Source organism: Heloderma suspectum, chromosome 1, assembly GCF_057233095.1.
Source record: "Heloderma suspectum isolate Gila_16-S chromosome 1, 16-S_ref, whole genome shotgun sequence".
NCBI lineage: Eukaryota > Metazoa > Chordata > Lepidosauria > Squamata > Helodermatidae > Heloderma > Heloderma suspectum.
The window spans coordinates 22090347-22095161 of NC_139458.1; the positions used below are offsets into that span (position 1 = coordinate 22090347).

Consider the following 4815-nt stretch of genomic DNA (forward strand, 5'->3'; position numbering starts at 1 on the left):
AGCAGAGAGGGAGTTTGACACATTCATGGGATTTTCCATCCAGCAGTCATGAGAAGTTTATTGGGGCAACCAAAAAGCAAGAAAAAAATAAACCTAATGTCTAATGATCGCAGTAGTCAAATTGTGAGGCTAAAACATGGGAAATGTTGTCGAGAGTTTGCTGATTGTTAGAGAAATACTGCCTCAACAGACTACTGTATATTTATTTATACAGGGCTGCTTGTCACTAAAGATTCATCCTCCGCAAAGGACTTCGCAAATATACACGCACCGCATGCATGGGTGCATTGGCAAATAGGCATTGACGTAACCCCAGTAGATCTCTATCTGTGGCCCACAATGGGGTAGAATATTGTTTTGCGCATACCTTCCTTCCGCAGACAGTGGGATGGTCTGGGCAGCCTTTAAAGCGGGGGTGTTTCTGCTGAGGGCCACATTCCTGCAGGGGTAATCTGTCGGGGGCCATGTGTTGGTGGTGGGAGCGGATGATAGCAGAAGTGGGCAGGACGAGAAGCAGAAGTGGGTGGGTCAGAACTATCCAAGGGGTGGTGAACCCGCTCCGGGTTTCAGTCAGAACTCTAAAGGATCTATCCAAGGTGCTGAGCCTATTTTGCGGATTGGGTCCAGCACCTTGGATAGCTCCTTTAGTGTTCTGACTGAAACCCAGAGCGGATTCACAGCCCCACTGACATCAGAGCCACCAGCGTCCGCTGGACCCCTTTTCTTTCTTTCTTTCTTTCTTTCTTTCTTTCTTTCTTTCTTTCTGCCACTCCCTGTTCCCTCTCTCTCCCTTCCCAACCTGTTGGCTGCCAGGGAGGGATAAATACCTGAACTGACTGCATGCAGAAAGCACCCCTGCTTTAAAGGGCCATTTCCCATTGGAGGGGACAACACTGGATCCACAACGTGCCTTTGTAAGCACCAGGTTCACACTTTGAACAGAGATTACATGGAGGTATGGAAACATCCACACAGGCAAGCACTGCTGAATTCATAGCACCATGACCCCGATCTCCCCCAGATCGAAATCCTGATGGCTGATTTTTCCAGCTCTCTTGGCACAGAGTTTACCACTCTTCACCTGGGCACACCAGCTCCAGGCTTCTCATGGGTGTGACACAAAATACATCCTAATGCGGCTTTAGGTAAACAACGGCCTAATGGCTCTCCCACTGACTAACACTTGTGAAGCACGTGAAGCTGCACTTTGCGCAACTGAGCATCCTGATTAGGGGCTGCATGTGGCAACCAGAGATAAGTGAGTTTACGCCTTATGTGTCTGGGATTCTGGAAACTGAAGCTTGCTGATGGAGGCCGTGACGTCTGTCCTTGCTGAGCGTGTGGGCCTGGTGTGTCTCTGCCTTGAGACTTCCAAAGATCGTGCTGCTTCCCTATAATTCCTTCTTAACCTGTCTGCAGTTCATTACAAAAACACACAAACTAAGCTTCCAGTGCAGAAGCACCTTGGATGGCTCCCTTAGAATTCTGACTGGTTCTGATGGAAACCTGGAGCAGATTCATCACCTCACTGAAATCAGAGCCACCAGCCTCCGCTGCCGTAGGCACATGAAAACTGTACGCATGCGGTCTCTGAAGATGCAATTGGGTTCCCAGAAAAAAAGCCAGGGTCCTAGATTGTGCCCACACAATCCTATGTGTGTTCAGGTTGTATGCATCTAGGGTCTGTTTTTGCGCAGCCTAGCGAATGCACGTTGGATGCATCTGCAGTTCCAATCCCCCCTCACACAGCTTCAGTATATTTGCATGGGTTGCGTGGACAGAGGTACTCAGAGAAAACAGTGGGGGCGGGACGGGAGGTACTCAGAGAAAACACGAATGTGCCACCTAGTGGAGACTGAAAGACGCAGCAGAGAGGCCGACTAGGTGGTAGTTTTGTTTGTGCATTACATAGGCCAGTCATTTTCAAACTCCTCTGGTGCATAAGAATTTGGAAGCTTATCAGGAATTTGGAAAATTATTAGGGGTTCTTCTTTGAGAATATCAGCCCTAGCGGACAAGCTTCCCTAAAGAACAGATTGCTGAACACTATCAGCCTTCCCCGTGCTGTGTAAAGCTAATGGGTCTCATTGCCCACTCAAGACCAGGAGCATCTCTACAGCAGCCTAAAATGCCACATTCAAAACAGGGCTTTATGCCTCCATTTTAAATGCAGGATCATGATGGACTCCCTCTACATGTGCTTCCTCTCCCTGCTTTTCCCCCTCCTTTCCCCCCTTACCAGAGTCTTCCATATGTTTCATTGGTCTAGCGCCTCTTATTGCGGCTTTTTGTCTTTTCACTAGGAAACTCAAGTGGAACACAAGTGGGGTAATTTGTAGGGCTGTGCACCACTTTGGTCCAAAGCCTGCATAACGAGGTGAAGCAGGCTGATTTGGAGGTACGTCATCGAAGCCGATCAGACCAGCGCCAAGGCGCCCCGAAGTGAAGCAGGTCCTCCCTCCATGAAGCGTCTCATCTGCCTTGTATATTCGGAGCTTTCCTTATGCCTTCTGAGCAGCCTAGACAGGCTGTCTCCAAAATGTATCGACTTCTGAAAGATCAGGCAGAGGGACAGGAGGAGGGAGGGGGAAAGGCTAGATGATGCAGAGGTGCCAAATGTATCAATTTGAGAAAGATCTGGCCACTGGGAGATGCAGGGGAAGGGGAGAGGAGAGGGAGGAGGGAGTAAGCTTTGCTGTGAGTCAGCCTCATTTTGCTCTTTGAGAGAGAGGTGGTGTTACTGTAGAGGAGAGGACTGTCTGAACGTTATTTGGCTAGAGCAGTGGTCTCCAAAGTGGGGCACACGCACCCCGGTGGGGCGCACGCACCCCGGGGGGGGGTGCAAGATGGTCCATTGGGGTGCACAAACTGCCTGATAATTGAGCAGCCTCCTGCTGCCCTGATGAGCTGCCATTGTGTGCGATGATGGTAGCAGCAGCGGCGGCAGGATGGGACAGGAGCTGAAAGGGAAGCTCCATGGCATTTCTCTCTCCATTCCAGTCCTAGCCACTAGGAGCAACTGCCCCGGTCTCTGCCAGGCAGGGCAGAGGAAGCCTTAACCCTTCCCACTCTCCTTCAGCAGAACGAAGCCGAGAAGCAAGTGCATGCTGTGGGGACTGGGTAAAACGGGGATCCATAAAGTCAAAAAGGGATCCTCATGATTTCATATGATTTTTGCAGAGCGAATCCCCCAAACCACCATCGTATCACAGAGCACATCTGCCTCCATGGACTGAACCAGAAAAATCATGGATCTGCCACTCGTGGGCACAACCGCGGTGCAAACGCTGGGGAAATGGATATCCTCATTCCGCGGAACATGACGGCTGCCAGCGTGCGTCCAGAGGGCCTAGGAGCTGGTGGTGTCAGCAGCGGCAGCCCACCCTCATTGGCAGGAGTCGTCCCCCAACCAGGCACCCTCCCCTCCTTGCAAGGAAGGGAGAGGGCGCAGTTGGAGGGCGACTCCTGCCCTTGTGCCTGTTGTTGGTTGGTGGGCTGCGACGGGCAGCAGTTTCCCGAGCAGCGGTTCCCCCAGTGGCAGCAGCAGTCATGGCTTACCTGGCGGCAGCACCCCGCCCCATGGAACAAGGGCCCAAGTAATTTGCTGGTGGCTAGGCAGCACGTTGGGGGGGGGGGCTGTCGCGAGATTTGGATGTCTGAATCCCACTTCAGCTTCATAGGCTGAGACAGGTCAGGGCTACCCCCAGATCAACCCAAGCCGAACTGGGCCTGCCCCAGAAGCCCCAAAGCGGCTTCCAGGTCAGATCAGGGGGTCCACGCACAACCCTAGTAATCTGATAGCTCATTATCTCCAATCTTTTTAATAAAATGCAGGAGGCACCCTGGAGGTTGACAACGTCATCTACGACCCGCAAACTTCCATGAGTAGCCCATCTGAACAGCAGGATAAAAGCTCCGTGTGAAGAAGCCCCAGGCCTTCCCAGAATGCTTTGCTTTGCAACAGCCAACAATATATGGTTGCTGGGAAATGTTATTTCCCCCTAGCTACTGTGAGGATTGCAGCTAAGCTCTGAGGGAGCAGGGAATTATGAAGGCGGGGGAGATGACACCGGCATCTCTGCTAAGGAAAAAGTGCCGGTGCTGCATCCCTGTGGGCCCTACAGGGGCCCTACACTGAGTGCATCTTGGGAAACTGGGAATTATGGGAATTATTTGCATAACTTGTTATAAGCGTGTTATAAAATGGCTTCTTTCCCCCCTCCCCATTTGTTTTTAAAGGAATGTACACAGCTGCAAGGGAAAGAATCATGGCTTCTTTCCCCCCCATTCATTTTTTGTTTTAAAAGTTCCATTTATTACAGAGGTGTGGAACATGTGGCCCTCCAGATGTTGTTGGACTGCAACTCCCATGGGCTGTAGCTAGCATAGCCAATGGTGAGGGCTCATGGGAGCTGCAGTCCAACAACCCCTGGAGGGCCACATATTCCACACCATTGTGATAAATGGAACTTTTAAAACAAAAAATGAATGGGGGGAAAAGAAGCCATTATTTCCCCCCCCGATAGGTTAAGCACCGTGGACAGCTGCCTTAGAGTTCCAGCTGGTTCTGGCTGAAACCTGGAGTGGATTCACAGCCCCACTGAAATTGAAGCCACCAGCCTTCACTATCTCCATCCTTGATTTTAGAACGTTCTCCGTTTGTTTGAATTTCACTCGTTCATTCATTATTTGTTCATTCATTCATTTGTTTTTCCACTGATTTCAATGGGAAATTCAGCCTGTAACTTCTCTATTTTCCAGCCAAATGGTTTGAAATTTGCAGGCAGTCTACTGAGCTATCTGCCCTCCCCCCCG

General features: G+C 50.7%; 1 long non-coding RNA gene across 1 annotated transcript; it reads left to right on the forward strand.

Moving 5' to 3' along the window:
• Positions 1-1295: 1295 nt before the first annotated feature.
• On the forward strand, positions 1296-4052 carry LOC146357004 (uncharacterized). The gene is made up of 3 exons (XR_014786552.1): positions 1296-1575; positions 2304-2398; positions 3181-4052. It is a non-coding gene; the product is annotated as an uncharacterized LOC146357004 (long non-coding RNA).
• The last annotated feature ends 763 nt before the right edge of the window (positions 4053-4815 follow it).